Below are 20,159 nucleotides of genomic sequence, written 5' to 3' on the forward strand. Positions count from 1 at the left end.
GTATTCCATTTAAATGAATTCAGCAATCCTCAAGGCTGCCATTTGAGGCTAGGGTAGGGTGACCAGATGTCCTGTTTTTAAAGGGACAGTCCCATATTTAAGCCCTACTACAGGTATCCTGACTTTCTTAAAAATGGGTCAATTGTCCCGTATTTTCTGTCTCTCTCCCCCCCCCACCCCCACATCAGTACGGGTGGGTCTTGCTGCTTGCCGGATCCCTGCTTGCCAGCCACCCCCCTCCCCACCAGCAGTGAGTGGGGGGGTCCCATGGCCCACAATGGGGGTGATTATGCAAGGTTGGTGGTGGGGTGAAGATGCAGCGTGTGGTGCCAACTGCTCCCCCTGCTGGTCTGTCAGTACAACCCCCGTTGCATGCCGGCTCTTGCCCCGCAGGGCCCCACCCCCCTATCCCGTTTCTGGCCAGCACTGGCTGCGTGCTGCAAGCTGCGATGGCTGGTGAGTGTGAGCAGATGGCGGCCGGTTACTTGTCACCTCTGCTGCCCACCCTTCGGCCCTTTACATGCTCCCCCTCTCGCTGTCCTCTCCCTGCTTTGGCCCCCTCCCATCCCGCTGCTCCTCCATATCCTCCCAGTGCTGTGCAGAGAACCAGACCCTGATTGGAGCACTCAGCTCATCAACAGCCTGGCCAGAAGGCTTCTGGCTTTCCCCCACTGCTTCTGGCTTGGCTGGGAAAGCCCAAGACTCACCAGCCAAGCCCTGCATGTGTCAAAGCCTCGCACAGTGCTGGCACGGGGAAGCCTCTCCACCCCTCAGCTAAGCTCTGGAGTGGGACGGGGGGAGGGAGGGAAGCGATGTCCAGCTTGTTCTTGCCCCAAACCTGCAGGCTCCACAGTAGCCCCCAGGGCAGGGGCTTAGCACCCTCTTCACCTACCCCACCCGGCTCCTGTCCACAGGGAGCCATTGGGCTGCTCTGTTCCCTAGGCACCCTCCTGTGCTGAGCCACCTCTCTGGCCAGGTTCCCTGGGCCCTGATGCACAATGCAACTTTTAAGTCTTAAGACCTTCCTGCCCGCGCTGCAGCCCGGGGACAGGAGGCAGCTGGATTATATTGATGGCCAGCAGCAGCCTGGAGGTGTTAGCTGCCTTTCGACACTGTGCAGGCAGGAAGGGACAAGCTGCTTCTAGCCACATGGGGGGCCCTCCTCTGTGGCTGGAAGCAGCTCCTGTCCCTTCCCTCGTGCACAGTGTCAAAAGGTTGCTGCTGGCCACATTCTGGTGTGAACCCTGGCAGAAATCAGGGGCAGAGGGGTGACCCTCTTTGCCCCCCCACATGTTGCCTTGGGAAGACATGATGCCAGGTATCAGGAGAGGCAGGTCCGTCATGGGGGTCCAGCCAGGCATGGAGGACAGAGAACTCCGGGCAGGGAGCGTCGGGTCAGTTGGTCATCCCCAGCCCCTCATGTAAGAGAGGTGTATGGGAGTGTGTGTGTATGTGTGACCTCTCCCCATGTTGTCCGGGGGGGGGGGAGTAGGGGTGTGTTTGTCACCCCTCCCCATGTGAACCCTACAGCCTTAAAGATAAGAAGGTAAATAAAAAGAATCCAACTACACAGTATTTCTTTTTAACGGGCTCAGTCAACTTGATGTTAATTTGAACATTTGTACTGCATAGTTCTGATTGATTGCAGCTGAACTCACTTGAATACAAGAAATTTTACCAGGTGTCCCATATTCAGCACCAGGAAATATGGTCACTCTACCTGTGGTCTTACTTTGTCCTAATCCCTTGCTATCAAAAGCAAGGGGTTAGATCGAGCCAATACTCAAAAACAGGTTGTCCTTAATCAAAGTTGCCTGCTTTGCCTATCCATGAAGAAGTGATGCAAACTGGGGAGAAAGGAAATTCATTTTACACAAAAGGGCAGCCTCTGTGGATGTAAGTCTGAGCTATTGGCTGCTGTAGAAATATCACACATGTTGACGTACAGCATCTGGGGGTCTTAATTAACATTTTTCAAAGAAAAATAGATCCATGTCATGTCTTTTTTTTTCTCCTTTTCAAAAATCACTGAAGTTTCCTAAGCTCTGTGGGTTCATTTTCATATTGTCCTATTTTTAGTACAAAACACCTATATACCCACCCCTTAAATCAGTGGCCCCCAAACTGTGGGTGCACCCTGTGACAAAGCTCTGTCCTTGTCTCTGTGGGTCCTGCATTTCCTGGTGGATTTTGCTAGCCTCAGAGGCTCACTGTGACCCTCCACGTAACCCTTCTCTCTCTAGAGACAAGGGTCACAGTCTACTGAGCCATTTTCATCATAAGCCAGCAAGGGAGGTGAGGAGAAGCTATCCTCCCTTGCACAGTCTCTGTGGTCTCCCAGTCTCGGTGATTAATCGGTGGGGGAGGAGGGGGCAAAAGGGAGGAGCCCAGGTCTACCTTCTACTCCAGGCTCCAGCCCAGGGACCCTAATAGTATCAGCTATGGTAGCTGACCTTTTAGAAACATGACACATACAATTCCCTGGGCTACTTCCCCCACAGCAGCCCTCACTTCCTCAAGCTCCACTTCACCCTTACCTCAGGGCCTCCTTCCTTGTGCCTGATATGGTGCGTACTGCTCAGCCTCTCCAACAGCACAACTTCCTCCCACAGCTCCTGACATGCACACCCACCTGACTAACTGGGAGGCTTTTAACTACTTTCAGCCAGTCCCTGATTGACTTCAGGTGTCCCAATCAACCTAGCAGTCTCCCTGCCTTCTGGAAAGTTCTTAATTGGCCCCAGGTGTCTTAATTGACCTGGAGCAGCTGCCATTTCACTTATCCTGGTACCAGGGATTTGTTTAACCTGGAGCTAATATAGCTATCTCCCACTACTTTTCTATAGCCATCTGGCCTTGCCCCGTCACAACCCCCATAGGTGAGCATGGAGGAATATTCAGGGGGCTGCATGGTGGGGTCTGGGAAGAAAGCACCATGCTTCCAGCCCCACTCTGCCCGCAGACCAGCTCTGCCAAACCCAGCTCTGCCTCCACTCATTTCACTGCATTTACTTTTCATCATTTCTTCAGTTTGCAAAATTCCTCTAAAATGATCTCTGGCCTAATTACCCACAGGTGAATGTGCAGGAAGTACAAGCCACAAAAGGCTTGGTCTCAAGAGGCCATACAAAAATGGAACTGGATGCGGCAGCTTGAAGTGGTTTCCCTCATATACAGGGTTTACAGTTTTGTTCAATGGCTTTTAGCACCTCTGCTACAAAAATGGTTTCAGCACCACTGCCTCAGGGGTGAAAGTAACATTTCTCTCTTACCGGAATGGGAGGGGCAGCTTTGCGTCCCCAACCTGGGAAGGGGTGGAGTGGGGCTGGGGGGGGGGGGTCAGTGTCCCCAAGCTAGCCTGAGCGCCCGCCCACACTGCCAGGGGCTCCAACGGCGATTTAAAGGGCCCAGGGTAGCTGCTCCTTTCCTCCCTGCCATCATCGGCAGCCCTGGGGGGGAGGGTGGGCAAAAGAGGCAGGGTCCTTTAAAGTTGGCGATACCGGCGGCCACTTTTTACCGGTATGCCATACCGACCCGTACCACCTTACTTTCACCCTGCACTGCCTCCAAACCAGGTACGCCCCCAGGTCCCACTCTGTCTGTAGCCCCAGCTCCTCCCCCAAAACCCCCAGCTCCACCTTCATCCCAAATTCTGCTGCTGAGGGGGTGCAGACAGATTCCATTAGTGGTAAGGGGGGGTAGGACTGAAAAAGTTTGTGCACCACTGCCTTAAATACATTCTGCTTACATATTAAAGCTTTTGGCTTGGGAAACTCACTGTGGACCATGCTGTTAGATCTTCGTATGCATTATTACAACCCTGCATCACTTCTTCAAGATGTGAATAATTTACGTGAACTGAGTGACATCTTATTTTTCTTTGAGAGACTGTCAACTCTGGGGGTGCGGGCGGCGGGAAGAAGAGAGATTTTCTCATTCATGTAATGGTCAGATGAATATTCTGTGTTGAACCTTAGTTACTTTAAACATCCGTGCTTCAGTTTAGGTCATGAAGTGTCTTCTTTCCCTTATAAACGTAAACTCCAGTTAGTACCACTGGGAGCTAATAAACATGAATCGAAGAGCAAATAGATTCCTAGTTTGGACAGCACTTTGGGAAGTGAAGTTTTATAGAAGCTGTGAGGGCAGGTCATAGTATTAAAGATGGGATCTCAGCCTGTAGCATTCTAAAGACAGTATCTTTGATTTTTACCGAACAATATTCACTGATAACTTCAGCTGAAAGTGGCCACTGCAGGAATTTATCATTTTACTTTAGTCTGGTTTTAAAAATAAGCGGTACTGTAATATACAGCTATTCTGAGATGACAGGGCAGCAATGGTCAGGGAATGCTGTTGTGTCAGACTTTTAAAAAGGTGGATACATGAGTCTTTTTACTTTTCAAAACTGACTGGTCTGCATTAGACTGATCATGCATCTATTTTTATCCTCACCATTTGTTTCTCCTCCATTCTTAACACAGTTGGATTCTAACACTTTCTGTATGAAGCGAGTTGTTTAACTGCTATGTCTTTACTCATCATAGACATGTTGACAAGTTTTCATGCCCCTTTTTTGCTTTATGTCCTGCCCTCTGGTTTCATTTTTGGATGTGTGCCCTTTTGATGTGTGTGAGTCATCTTAGAAAAAAAATGTTAATTTTTTCTTTAGGGGGTGAATTAGGACTTTGTGTGTGTGTGTGTATATGTCCAGGCTAGAAGATTTTCAGAGGAAAACAGGTTTTCACACAGTTTAAATAAAGGTTAGCAGATTAAGCCCTTTTAAAATAATTTACCAAAGAAAGGAAAAAAGACAAGAGTTTTAAAACTGCAGGAAAGGAAAAGGTTTAAAGCAGCAAAAAAATAGTGGGTGGGGGGAAAGCACCTCCCGCTATGGGCTGTCCCCAGGCAAATGCCGGCAATTCTGGGGACAGGTAGCCACAGGCAAGCCACACCTCTTGGCTGAGCCAATCCGAAGAGGTTTTACAGAGCCATGACCTTTTATGGCTCTGTGCCAGGACCAAGCATCACACTAACCCCTGATCAGTCAGCCGTTTTCAAACAGCACCGCCGGCTCCCTGTGTTAGACCTGGAGCTCTATACCTCAGTAACATTTTCTTTAAACCTGCTCTTTAGTAGCAATAGTGCTCTAAGTATTGCCAGCATAGGCACAGACTCCGTGGGTGCTCTGGGGCTAGAGCACCCCGGGGGAAAAATTTGCACCCACAGACAGCCCCGCAGATCAGCTGCTCTGCCTCCCACCCACTGTGGATCAGGGGAGGGGGCAGAGAGAAGGGAGGGGTTGGAATAGGGTGGGAAGCGGTGCGGTGCGGGTGGAGCCTTGGGGGAAGGGGTGGAGTGGGGACTTGGCCTGGGGGGCCGAGCACCCCTAGGGAAATTAGAAAGTCAGCACCTCTGATTGCCGGGATGCAAAAGCAACCCCAAACTGCTCTAATGACTAATTTACGTAAAAGAGCTGATAACCCTCTTTAGCGGAAATAAGAGCCTGCCTTTTAAAAAAAGCTTTTCACAAATACCCTTTTGAAACAGAGCCCTGAAACAGTTTTGTAGCTTTCAAAGGTAAAATAACCAAACTCCACATTTTAGGCTCAGTGGAATGAAAATGTTTAAGATGCACCCTGTCCTTTTAAAAATAAGTGTTTTGCTTGTTTTTAAAGTGCCAAACAAAGGCTGCTCTACTTGGAAATTGTAAAGGAAGCTTTAAAATGTTGGGTACCGTATAAAATCCCCAACTGATGGATTTTACCATTTAAAAAAATGTCAAACGTCAAAAGCCAGAGCTTTGTGATTGCATGAAGGTCAGAGGAGGCCTTGACAGTTCTCTGCAGAAAGAGATCCAAGGCCCCATTCCACCCCTTCTCCTTTCCTGGCTTTTTAAAATTTAAAACTGTTAGCTTCTTTTGCTCAACATACAGTTTGTAATCATATTAAATAAATGTTTAGAAGTTGAACATGTAAAACAGGACATGGGGATAAGAGAGCTGTCCTGGGTTTTAGGGGAATATTGATAAATCTCTTTTAGCCCTGGTCTACACTAGGACTTTAGGTCGAATTTAGCAGCGTTAAATCGATGTAAACCTGCACCCGTCCACACAATGAAGCCCTTTATTTCTTATTTCTTATTTATTTCTTAAAATCGATTTCCTTACTCCACCCCTGACAAGTGGATTAGCGCTTAAATCGACGTTGCCGGCTCGAATTTGGGGTACTGTGGACACAATTCGATGGTATTGGCCTCCGGGAGCTATCCCAGAGTGCTCCATTATGACCGCTCTGTACAGCACTCTCAACTCAGATGCACTGGCCAGGTAGACAGGAAAAGAACCGCGAACTTTTGAATCTCATTTCCTGTTTGGCCAGCGTGGCAAGCTGCAGGTGACCATGCAGAGCTCATCAGCACAGGTGACCATGATGGAGTCCCAGAATCGCAAAAGAGCTCCAGCATGGACCGAACGGGAGGTACGGGATCTGATCGCTGTTTGGGGAGAGGAATCCGTGCTATCAGAACTCCGTTCCAGTTTTCGAAATGCCAAAACCTTTGTGAAAATCTCCCAGGGCATGAAGGACAGAGGCCATAACAGGGACCCGAAGCAGTGCCGCGTGAAACTGAAGGAGCTGAGGCAAGCCTACCAGAAAACCAGAGAGGCGAACAGCCGCTCTGGGTCAGAGCCCCAAACATGCCGCTTCTATGATGAGCTGCATGCCATTTTAGGGGGTTCAGCCACCACTACCCCAGCCGTGTTGTTTGACTCCTTCAATGGAGATGGAGGCAATACGGAAGCAGGTTTTGGGGATGAAGAAGATGATGAGGAGGAGGAGGTTGTAGATAGCTCACAGCAAGCAAGCGGAGAAACCGGTTTTCCCGACAGCCAGGAACTGTTTCTCACCCTAGACCTGGAGCCAGTACCCCCCGAACCCACCCAAGGCTGCCTCCTGGACCCAGCAGGCGGAGAAGGGACCTCTGGTGAGTGTACCTTTTAAAATACTATACATGGTTTAAAAGCAAGCATGTGAAAGGATTACTTTGCCCTGGCATTTGTGATTCTCCTAGATGTAGTCCTAAAGCCTTTGCAAAAGGTTTCTGGGGAGGGCAGCCTTATTGCGTCCTTCATGGTAGGACACTTTACCACTCCAGGCCAGTAACACGTACTCGGGAATCATTGTAGAACAAAGCATTGCAGTGTATGTTTGCTGGCATTCAAACAACATCCGTTCTTTATCTCTCTGTGTTATCCTCAGGAGAGTGAGATATAATTCATGGTCACCTGGTTGAAATAGAGTGCTTTTCTTCAGGGGACACTCAGAGGAGCCCATTCCTGCTGGGCTGTTTGCCTGTGGCTAAACAGAAATGTTCCCCGCTGTTAGCCACAGGGAGGGGGGAAGGTTGAGGGGGTAGTCACGCGGTGGGAGGAGGCAAAATGCGACCTTGTAACGAAAGCACGTGTGCTATGTATGTAATGTTAACAGCAAGGTTTACCCTGAAAGAGTGTAGCCACTGTTTTATAAAATGTGTCTTTTTAAATACCGCTGTCCCTTTTTTTTTCTCCACCAGCTGCATGTGTTTCAATGATCACAGGATCTTCTCCTTCCCAGAGGCTAGTGAAGCTTAGAAAGAAAAAAAACCGCACTCGCGATGAAATGTTCGAGCTCATGCTGTCCTCCCACACTGACAGAGCACAGACGAATGCGTGGAGGCAAATAATGTCAGAGTGCAGGAAAGCACAAAATGACCGGGAGGAGAGGTGGTGGGCTGAAGAGAGTAAGTGGCGGGCTGAAGACAGGGCTGAAGCTCAAATGTGGCGGCAGCGTGATGAGAGGAGGCAGGATTCAATGCTGAGGCTGCTGCAGGACCAAACCAGTATGCTCCAGTGTATGGTTGAGCTGCAGCAAAGGCAGCTGGAGCACAGACTGCCACTGCAGCCCCTCTGTAACCAACCGCCCTCCTCCCCAAGTTCCATAGCCTCCACACCCAGACGCCCAAGAACGCGGTGGGGGGGCCTCCGGCCAACCAGCCACTCCACCACAGAGGATTGCCCAAAAAAAAGAAGGCTGTCATTCAATAAATTTTAAAGTTGTAAACTTTTAAAGTGCTGTGCTTAAAGTGTTGTGTGGCATTTTCCTTCCCTCCTCCACCACCCCTCCTGGGCTACCTTGGTAGTCATCCCCCTATTTGTGTGATGAATGAATAAAGAATGCATGAATGTGAAGCAACAATGACTTTATTGCCTCTGCAAGCGGTGATTGAAGGGAGGAGGGGCGGGTGGTTAGCTTACAGGGAAGTAGAGTGAACCAAGGGGCGGGGGGCTTCATCAAGGAGAAACAAACAGAACTTTCACACCGTAGCCTGGCCAATCATGAAACTGGTTTTCAAAGCTTCTCTGATGCGTACCGCGCCCTCCTGTGCTCTTCTAACTGCCCTGGTGTCTGGCTGCGCGTAACCAGCAGCCAGGCGATTTGCCTCAACCTCCCACCCCGCCATAAACGTCTCCCCCTTACTCTAACAGATATTGTGGAGCACACAGCAAGCAGTAATAACAGTGGGAATATTGGTTTCGCTGAGGTCTAAGCGAGTCAGTAAACTGCGCCAGCGCGCCTTTAAACGTCCAAATGCACATTCTACCACCATTCTGCACTTGCTCAGCCTGTAGTTGAACAGCTCCTGACCACTGTCCAGACTGTCTGTGTACGGCTTCATGAGCCATGGCATTAAGGGGTAGGCTGGGTCCCCAAGGATACATATAGGCATTTCAACATCCCCAACAGTTATTTTCTGGTCTGGGAATAAAGTCCCTCCCTGAAGCTTTTGAAACAGACCAGAGTTCCTGAAGATGCGAGCATCATGCACCTTTCCCGGCCATCCCACGTTGATGTTGGTGAAACGTCCCTTGTGATCCACCAGAGCTTGCAGCACTATCGAAAAGTACTCCTTGCGGTTTATGTACTCGGCGGCTTGGTGCTCCGGTGCCAAGATAGGGATATGGGTTCCGTCTATGGCCCCACCACAGTTAGGGAATCCCATTGCAGCAAAGCCATCCACTATGACCTGCACATTTCCCAGGATCACTACCCTTGATATCAGCAGATCTTTGATTGCGTTAGCTACTTGCATCACAGCAGCCCCCACAGTAGATTTGCCCACTCCAAATTGATTCCCAACTGACCGGTAGCTGTCTGGCGTTGCAAGCTTCCACAGGGCTATCACCACTCGCTTCTCAACTGTGAGGGCTGCTCTCATCTTGGTATTCATGCATCTCAGGGCAGGGGAAAGCAAGTCACAAAGTTCCATGAAAGTGCCCTTACGCATGCGAAAGTTTCGCAGCCACTGGGAATTGTCCCAGACCTGCAACACTATGCGGTCCCACCAGTCTGTGCTTGTTTCCCGAGCCCAGAATCGGCGTTCCACAGCATGAACCTGCCCCATTAGCACCATGATGCATGCATTGGCAGGGCCCATGCTTTCAGAGAAATCTGTGTCCATGCCCTGATCACTCACGTGACCGCACTGACGTCGCCTCCTCGCCCGGTATCGCTTTGCCAGGTTCTGGTGCTGCATATACTGCTGGATAATGCATGTGGTGTTTAATGTGCTCCTAATTGCCAAAGTGAGCTGAGCGGCCTCCATGCTTGCCTTGGTATGGCGTCCGCACAGAAAAAAGGCGCGGAACGATTGTCTGCCGTTGCTCTGACGGAGGGAGGGGCGACTGACGACACGGCTTACAGGGTTGGCTTCAGGGAGCTAAAATCAACAAAGGGGGTGTCTTTACATCAAGGAGTATTTCAGGCAGGACTTCACGGAGGGTTCCAATAAGAAATGGTGCACCTAAGTTATCGTTCTTATTGGAACAAGGAGGTTAGCCTGGCCTCTGATTGATACATGGCTAGATTTACCTCGCTGCACCTTCTCTGTGAGTGACTGCAGTGTGACCTAGAGGAATGAGTCCCCTAGACAGGGGAGGAGGCAAATGAGTACAAAACAAATCTGGTCTATTTCTTGTTTTGACCCACTCCATCTATCTTTTACATCTTTGGCTGGTAGCAGACGGTGCAGAAGGACTGCATGCCATCCACATCTCATGGCTGCTCGGCAGAAGATGGTACAGTACGACTGCTAGCCATCCTCATCTCTTGCCTGCCTGGCAGAAGATGGTACAATACGACTACTAGCAATCCTCATCTCTTGCCTGCCTGGCAGAAGATGGTACAGTACGACTGCTAGCAGTCCGTATCGCCTGCCCGCTCACCATAAGACGGTTCAATAGGACTGACTGCAGGACTAAAGAGAATGACCTGGTCAAGTCACTCCAAATTTAGTCCCTGCGCCCATGTCTGCCCAGGCGCTCCCAGCCGACGTGGCCAGGAGCACCTCGGACGCCATGAGGACGACTACCAGTCGTATTGCACCGTCTGCTGCCAGAAGGCAATGGGTTGCTGCTTCTGTGTAGCAAAGCCGTACCGCGTCTGCCAGCACCCAGGAGACATAGGGTGACGGTTACCTGAGCGGGCTCCATGCTTGCCGTGGTATGGCGTCTGCACAGGTAACTCAGGAAAAAAGGCGCGAAATGATTGTCTGCCCTTGCTTTCACGGAGGGAGGGAGGGAACGGGGGCCTGACGATACGTACCCAGAACCACCCTCGACAATGTTTTAGCCCCATCAGAGTGCTCCATTGTGACTGCTCTGGACAGCACTCTCAGATGCCCGATTGTTTGCCGTTGCTCTGACGCAGGGAGGGGCGACTGAGGACTCGGCTTACAGGGTTGGCTTCAGGGAGCTAAAATCAACAAAGGGGGTGTCTTTACATCAAGGAGTATTTCAGGCAGGACTTCACGGAGGGTTCCAATAAGAAATGGTGCACCTAAGTTATCGTTCTTATTGGAACAAGAAGGTTAGCCTGGCCTCTGATTGATACATGGCTAGATTTACCTCGCTGCACCTTCTCTGTGAGTAACTGCAGTGTGACCTAGAAGAATGAGTCCCCTAGACAGGGGAGGGGGGGGAAGCAAATGAGTACAAAACAAATCTGGTCTATTTCTTGTTTTGATCCACTCCGTCTATCTTTTACATCTTTGGCTGGCAGCAGACGGTGCAGAAGGACTGCATGCCATCCACATCTCATGGCTGCTCGGCAGAAGATGGTACAGTACGACTGCTAGCAGTCCGTATCGCCTGCCCGCTCACCATAAGACGGTTCAATAGGACTGACTGCAGGACTAAAGAGAATGACCTGGTCAAGTCACTCCAAATTTAGTCCCTGCGCCCATGTCTGCCCAGGCGCTCCCAGCCGACGTGGCCAGGAGCACCTCGGACATGACGATGACGGCTACCAGTCGTACTGTACCGTCTGCTACCACAAGGCAAGGGGTTGCTGCTACTGTGTAGCAATGCCGTACCGCGTCTGCCAGCACCCAGGAGACATAGGGTGACGGTTACCTGAGCGGGCTCCATGCTTGCCGTGGTATGGCGTCTGCACAGGTAACTCAGGAAAAAAGGCGCGAAACGATTGTCTGCCCTTGCTTTCACGGAGGGAGGGAGGGAACGGGGGCCTGACGATATGTACCCAGAACCACCCGCGACAATGTTTTAGCCCCATCAGGCATTGGGATCTCAACCCAGAATTCCAATGGGCAGCGGAGACTGCGGGAACTGTGGGATAGCTACCCACAGTGCAACGCTCCGGAAGTCGACTCTAGCCTCGGTACTGTGGAAGCGCTCCGCCGAGTTAATGCACTTAATGCACTTAGAGCATTTTCTGTGGGGACACACACACTCGAATATATAAAACCGATTTCTAAAAAACCGACTTCTATAAATTCGACCTTATTCCGTAGTGTAGACATACCCTTAGTGAAACAGTTTTGTAAGTAGGCATTCTTTTAGTGGTTATGCTTTAGTGAGGGCAATCATTTGTTATACAAAAACTTTGAGGCATTGTTTGGTGTAACTACGTCGCTCAGGGGTGTGAAATCCACACCCCTTAGCAACACAGTAATACCGTCCTTACCCCCCGGTGTAGACAGTCCTATGTTGGCGGGAGAGCTTCTCCCGCCAACATAGCTACCGACTCTCATGGAGGTGGAATTATTAAGCCAATGGGAAAGCTCTCTCCCCTTGGCTTAGAGCATCTTCACCATATATGATACAGCAGTGCAGCTGCACCAAAGTAAATTTGTAGTGTAGACCTGCTGTAAGATAAAGAAAAACTTTTGGGCGGGGTTATATGCTTGGAGATATTTTGTAGCGGTGCCTGCAAAGCAACAATGACAATTTTTGGTTTTGTTTATTATTACATTCAAGAGCCCTAAAGTATTATTACCTTGTTTCATTACCTTAGTAACATTGTCTTTAAACAAGGGATATCGTGTAGAAATATTGCTTTTTAAAGCTTTGCCCTGGATGCAAAAGTAACTCCAAACTGCTTTAAAAACTAATTGTTGTAAAAAGAGCTGATAACACTTTCTACCAGAGATAAGTTCTCTGCCTTTTAAAAAAAGTTTTAATAAATCAACTTTTAAAGCAGAGCACTGAAGCAGCTTTATAGTTTTTAAAGGTAAAATAACCAACGTTCATGATTTAGGGTAGAAATTATGGAGACGCGCAAAGCCTTTTGCTAAAGGACTGAACAACTTGAGTGAGGGAGAGACTGTTCCTATATGAAGAAACGTAACCCTTGCATCCCCTCTTCTTTTTAAAAAAAAACTATCAGCTTTTGCAATAAAAGAATTTATGATCACAGGATTAAAATTTGAAAAGCCTGTAAAATAGTGCTTATCTCCCCCGCCCCACACATACACTTTTAACATTTCTGCTAAACCAACTAAAGTTTTAACAAAAACATTTTTAAAAGTTTTAAACAGCAAAAAACAGCATTGATTATTTCTGACTGAGATGTAACATAACAAAAAGATCTGTCTCAGAGATGTTTTGTAGAGAATCATAGAATCATAGAATATCAGGGTTGGAAGGGACCTCAGGAGGTCATCCAGTCCAACCCCCTGCTCAAAGCAGGACCAATCCCCAACTAAATCATCCCAGCCGGGGCTTTGTCAAGCCTGACCTTAAAACCTCAAAGGAAGGAGATTCCACCACCTCCCTAGGGAACCCATTCCAGTGCTTCACCACTCTCCTACTGAAAAAGTTTTTGCTAATATCCAACCTAAACCTCCCTCACTGCAACTTGGAAACCATTAGTCCTTGTTCTGTCATCTGCTACCACTGAGAACAGTCTAGATCCATCCTCTTTGGAACCCCCTTTCAGGTAGTTGAAAGCAGCTATCAAATCCCCCCTCATTCTTCTCTTCCGCAGACTAAACAATCCCAGTTCCCTCAGCTTCTCCTCATAAGTCATGTGTTCCAGTCCCTTAATAATTTTTGTTGCCCTTCGCTGGACTCTCTCCAATTTTTCCACATCCTTCTTGAAGTGTGGGGCCCAAAACTGGACACAGTACTCCAGATGAGGCCTCACCAATGTCGAATAGAGGGGAATGATCACATCCCTCGATCTGCTGGCAATGCCCCTACTTATACAGCCCAAAATGTTGTTAGCCTTCTTGGCAACAAGGGCACCCTGTTGACTCATATCCAGCTTCTCGTCCACTGTAACCCCTAGGTCCTTTTCTGCAGAACTGTTGCCTAGCCGTTCAGTCCCTAGTCTGTAGCAGTGCATGGGATTCTTCCATCCTAAGTGCAGGACTCTGCACTTGTCCTTGTTGAACCTCATCAGATTTCTTTTGGCCCAATCCCCCAATTTGTCTAGGTCCCTCTGTATCCTATCCCTACCCTCCAGTTTAGAGAGGTTTAATGAAATAAAAATGTTTAGGACACACTACCCTATCCTTGTCAAAGTGCATGAATTTGTTTGTAAAGTACCTAACAAAAACTGTTTTATTTGTAAACTGTAAAGAATGCCAGGGATTGACAATAAAAAAAAACCATCAGTGAAGGGGGTTGACAATAAAAAAGACAAAAGCCATGTGTCAGCATGAAGGATTGAGCAATTGCATGAAGGAGAGAAATGATGTAACAAAGCCAGCATGTTTCCTCACACGCTGTCCTGCTTTTAAAAAATCTGTTAACTTTTGCAGTGAAACAATTTTTAAGCACAGGGGTAAAATTAAATACAAGGATTAAAAGCTGTATTACCCTAAAAGCTAGAGCACAGAATGGGAATGCGTGGCCAGCGCGCGTTACTGCCATCATTTACAGACAATGGTTTCCTGTACTGATTTGCACCTTGGGGTGTGGTGCTTATTTAAAGGGTGCAGCAACAACACCAATTCTGTGAGCTTGGTGGGGGCTGTGCTTCGATAAGCTTTGAATGAGCAGTTGAGTTGCTGTGTGTTGATCTGTCTGTGTGACCCAGGGACCACCCCCCCCCCCGACAGGGAGCTCCATATAAAATGACTCCATATATAGTCATTTTCAGTTGGCATTTTATTTAGCACACATGCTTTTATTTTATTTTTACAATACACCCAGGTTTGTTCCCAAACTGTGCCCTAACATTTAGGGGTTTTTTTCCTCACCAGGATTTTGTAATTTGCTGAACGAAGATGATGTTCAGTGTTTCGCATTAACCTTTCATCTGTCAGTTTGATTATTTCAGCCAGTGCTCTATCTGGGTCCTCTGCCTCTGTCATTTTGTCCACCAGCTCTGCTTCCTGAGTTAAATATTCCTGAACTAAAAAAAGGATCCCATCACAATGATATTTAAAACACTCCCCATGCACACATTGCTACTAATATCTTTGATTTTACAATTCACATTGTGACAGGTTCCCCCTGTGATTTACACCGTGCTGCTGAGGCAAGCCAGCCAAGCCCTCCCTCAGGCTTCAGACTGCGTTTTGCCAGCACACACACAGGTGGGGACACACCCAGCTGCAGCTATACACACACATGCTGAGATCAGCTCTGCATGGGAATTGCCCAGCACTCAAGTGCAAACTCTGGAGTGTAAACCCAAAATTGTACCGTCTCACCCTGCATAGAGACTATACAGCGTCAGCCCATGAAAATCACCCCTCCCTCAATGTAGAGGAAGATATGCACAGCTTTTTGGCCCACCCCCAGTTAGGAATTCCACCAATTGATTTTAGAGACAACAAAAACAACTTTATTAACCACAAAAGATAAATTTTAAGCGATTATAAGGGTTAGCAAACAGATCCAAGTAGATCATCTAGCAAATTAAAACAAACATGCAATCTAATCCTGGGATAGTGCTTGGGGTGTGCTATAGACCGCCGGGATCTAATTTGGATATGGATAGAGCCCTTTTTAATGTTTTTAATAAAGTAAATACTAATGGAAACTGTGTGATCATGGGAGACTTTAACTTCCCAGATATAGACTGGAGGACGAGTGCTAGTAATAATAATAGGGCTCAGATTTTCCTAGATGCGATAGCTGATGGATTCCTTCAGCAAGTAGTTGCTGAACCGACTAGAGGGGATGCCATTTTAGATTTGGTCTTGGTGAGTAATGAGGACCTCATAGAGGAAATGGTTGTAGGGGATAATCTTGGCTCAAGTGATCATGAGCTAATTCAGTTCAAACTGAATGGAAGGATTAACAAAAATAAATCTGCAACTAGGGTTTTTGATTTCAAAAGGGCTGACTTTCAAAAATTAAGGAAATTAGTTAGGGAAGTGGATTGGACTGAAGAATTTATGGGTTTAAAGGTAGAGGAGGCCTGGGATTATTTTAAATTAAAGCTGCAGAAGCTATCGGAAGCCTGCATCCCAAGAAAGGGGAAAAAATTCATAGGCAGGAGTTGTAGACCAAGCTGGATGAGCAAGCATCTTAGAGAGGTAATTAAGAAAAAGCAGAAAGCATATAGGGAGTGGAAGAAGGGAGGGATCAGTAAGGAAAGCTACCTTATTGAGGTCAGAATATGTAGGGATAAAGTGAGACAGGCTAAAAGTCAAGTAGAGTTGGACCTTGCAAAGGGAATTAAAACCAATAGTAAAAGGTTCTATAGTCATATAAATAGGAAGAAAACAAAGAAAGAAGAAGTGGGACCGCTAAAAACTGAGGATGGAGTGGAGGTCAAGGATAATCTAGGCATGGCCCAATATCTAAACAAATACTTTGCCTCAGTCTTTAATAAGACTAAAGAGGATCTTAGGGATAATGGTAGCATGATAAATGGGAATGAGGATATGGAGGTAGACATCACCATATCTGAGGTAGAAGCGAAACTCAAACAGCTTAATGGGACTAAATCGGGGGGCCCAGATAATCTTCATCCAAGAATATTAAAAGAATTGGCACAAGAAATTGCAAGCCCATTAGCAAGAATTTTTAATGAATCTGTAAACTCAGGGGTTGTACCGTATGATTGGAGAATTGCTAACATAGTTCCTATTTTTAAGAAAGGGAAAAAAAGTGATCCAAGTAATTATAGGCCTGTTAGTTTGACATCTGTAGTATGCAAGGTCTTGGAAAAAATTTTGAAGGAGAAGGTAGTTAAGGACATTGAAGTCAATGGTAAATGGGACAAAATACAACATGGTTTTACAAAAGGTAGATCGTGCCAAACCAACCTGATCTCCTTCTTTGAGAGAGTAACAGATTTTTTAGATAAAGGAAACGCAGTGGATCTAATTTACTTAGATTTTAGTAAGGCGTTTGATACTGTGCCACATGGGGAATTATTAGTTAAATTGGATAAGATGGGCATCAATAGGAAAATTGAAAGGTGGATAGGGAATTGGTTAAAGGGGAGACTACAACGGGTCCTACTGAAAGGTGAACTGTCAAGTTGGAGGGAGGTTACCAGTGGAGTTCCTCAAGGATCAGTTTTGGGACCAATCTTATTTAATCTTTTTATTACTGACCTGGGCACAAAAAGTGGGAGTGTGCTAATAAAGTTTGCAGATGATACAAAGCTGGGAGGTATTGCTAATTTAGAGAAGGACAGGGATACCCAACAGGAGGATCTGGATGACCTTGTAAACTGGAGTAATAGGAATAGGATGAAATTTAATAGTGAGAAGTGTAAGGTCATGCATTTAGGGATTAATAACAAGAATTTTAGTTATAAGCTAGGGACACATCAACTAGAAGTAACGGAGGAGGAAAAGGACCTTGGAGTATTGGTTGATCATAGGATGACTATGAGCTGCCAATGTGATATGGCTGTGAAAAAAGCTAATGTCATCTTGGGATGCATCAGGAGAGGTATTTCCAGTAGGGATAAGGAGGTTTTAGTACCGTTATATAAGGCACTGGTGAGACCTCACCTGGAATACTGTGTGCAGTTCTGGTCTCCCATGTTTAAGAAGGATGAATTCAAACTGGAACAGGTACAGAGAAGGGCTACTGGGATGATCCGAGGAATGGAAAACTTGTCTTATGAAAGGAGACTCAGGGAGCTTGGCTTGTTTAGCCTAACTAAAAGAAGGTTGAGGGGAGATATGATTGCTCTCTATAAATATATCAGAGGGATAAATATCAGAGAGGGAGAGGAATTATTTAAACTCAGTACCAATGTGGACACAAGAACAAATGGATATAAACTGGCCACTAGGAAATTTAGATTAGAAATTAGACGAAGGTTTCTAACCATCAGAGGAGTGAAGTTTTGGAATAGCCTTCCGAGGGAAGTAGTGGGGGCAAAAGATCTATCTTGCTTTAAGATTAAACTCGATAAGTTTATGGAGGAGATGGTATGATGGGATAACATGGTTTTGGTAATTAAATATTCATGGTAAATAGGCCCAATGGCCTGTGATGGGTTTTTAGATGGGGTAAGATCCAAGTTACCCGGGAAAGAATTTTCTGTAGTATCTGGCTGATGAATCTTGCCCATATGCTCAGGGTTTAGCTGATCGCCATATTTGGGGTCGGGAAGGAATTTTCCTCCAGGGCAGATTGGAAGGCCCTGGAGGTTTTTCGCCTTCCTCTGTAGCATGGGGCACGGGTCACTTGCTGGAGGATTCTCTGCTCCTTGAGGTCTTCAAACTACAATTTGAGGACTTCAATAGCACAGATATAGGTGTGAGGTCTTTTTTAGGAGTGGTGGGTGAAATTCTGTGGCCTGCATTGTGCAGGAGGTCAGACTAGATGATCATAATGGTCCCTTCTGGCCTAAATATCTATGAATCTATGAATCTAAGCTTAATATACTAAAGAAACTTGTTACTAGTAGCAAATTCTCACCCTAAATGTTGGTTTAGGTAGATTGCTTTTGTTAATCTTGGTTTTATTTAGCGGTCCTGCATTTTAGGGAATATCTATTTAGTAAGGGGAAAATAATGCCTCATAACGCTTGCTCCTGCTAAAGGATGAAAACGAATAACAAATGGCTACCTACCATTTGCCATAACGCCCAGGACAATCCCCATGTTCTATTTTACATGCTAAATTTTTAAAAGATAGTTTGATATGATTAAAAATTATATGTTTAGCACAAGATTATATCAGTTTTAAATTGCCAAAAGTCAGGAAAGTAGGAATGGTAGAGAGGCTGGCGGTTAGGCTTGGAGCAGTTTCTTCAGATAACCATGTCAGAGGTTTCTCTGAACTTCACAAAACTATGGCCTTTGTCACTTATTTTCCATTTTTTTTTAATTATAAAAACCCATCAATAGTGGGTTTTCTACTGTACCCTACATTTTACAACTTCCTTTACAATTTATAAATAGAGCAGTTTTGTTTCCTTGTTTGTTTGGTATTCGTGTCAATTCATTTAGGCAAAACTCTTAAAAAAAGCAAACTAAGCCTATTTTTTGAAGAGCTCCTTTAAACATTTAGAAAGCTGTGACATGTCTTTACATTTTTTTTATTGTAAAACCCTTCTTTACAGAAGGGTTTTGTGTAATATTGCTGTTCCTCGGGAACTTATTTCTTCACAGTTTACATTCCTGTAAAGTATTTTGACAGTTTTTCTTACTATATAGTCATTTAGACAAAAAATACTAAAATGTTTATTTAAGTGTCACAGAGATAATTATTTAGTTATGGAAATTGACTTAGACATTTTCTGTTCTTGGCATTTCTTCAGGATGTACATTATTTTTTTAAAAAAATTGTGATAGTATAGCTTTTAATCGTATTTCATTTTAATCCTGTGATTAAAATTATTTCACTGCAAAGTTAACAGCTTTTTAAAAAGCAGGACAGGGCGTGAGGAAACACGCTGCTTCATTACATCATTTCCCTCCTTCATGCAGTTGCTCAAATCTTCATGCTGACACATGGCTTTTGCTCTTTAAACTTTAATTTCTTTTAAAAAATACATATGTAAATCATGACATTTCCCCCTTCGCTTTAAATAAAATTGTATTGTCCACCCCATCCACTGAGGATTTTTTATGTTACACTCGGGCATTCTTTACATATTATAAGTAAAACAGTTTTTGTTTGGTACTTTACAAACTAGTTAATGCAATTGGGAAAGGATAGGATAGTGTAGCTTAAACAGTTTTATTTAATTAAACCACTACAAAACAACCCTAAGACAGAACTTTTTGTAATGTTACATCTCAGTCAGAAATGATCAATGCTGTTTTTTCATGTTATATTTTACAGGCTTTTTACATTTCAATTCTGTAATTACGAATTCTTTTGTTGCAGACAATAACAGTTTTTTTTAAAAGACGGGAGGCATGCAGGGATTATATTTCTTCATATAGGAACTGTGTTTCCTTCACTGAAGTTAAATTCTTTAGCACAGTGGTTCCCAAACTTGTTCCGCCGCTTCTGCAGGGAAAGCCCCTGGCGGGCCGGGCCGGTTTGTTTACCTGCTGCGTCCGCGGGTTCGGCCGATTGCGGCTGCCAGTGGCCGCAGTTCGCTGCTCCAGGCTCGTGGGAGCTGCGGGAAGCGGCGCGGGCCGAGGGACCACTGCTTTAGCAAAAGGCTTTTCTTTCTCCATAATTTACAAATGTCATTTTTTTATTCATTATTTTTTATTTATTTTATTTCTTTATTCTAGTCCTAAATCATTCATTTTAGTTATTTTACCTTTGAAGCAAGGCTTTTTTTTTTTAAAAGGCAGTGTCTTATTTTTGGTAAAAAAAAAATGTTATCAGCTCCTTTTACAGCAATTAGTCTTCAGAGCAGTTTGGGGTTACTTTTGTACCCTGGGTAAAGCTTTATTTCTACAAAATAGCCCTTATTCAAAGACAATAAAAACT

The sequence above is a fragment of the Caretta caretta genome, chromosome 3 (assembly GCF_965140235.1).
Source record: "Caretta caretta isolate rCarCar2 chromosome 3, rCarCar1.hap1, whole genome shotgun sequence".
In the NCBI taxonomy this organism is placed as follows: domain Eukaryota; kingdom Metazoa; phylum Chordata; order Testudines; family Cheloniidae; genus Caretta; species Caretta caretta.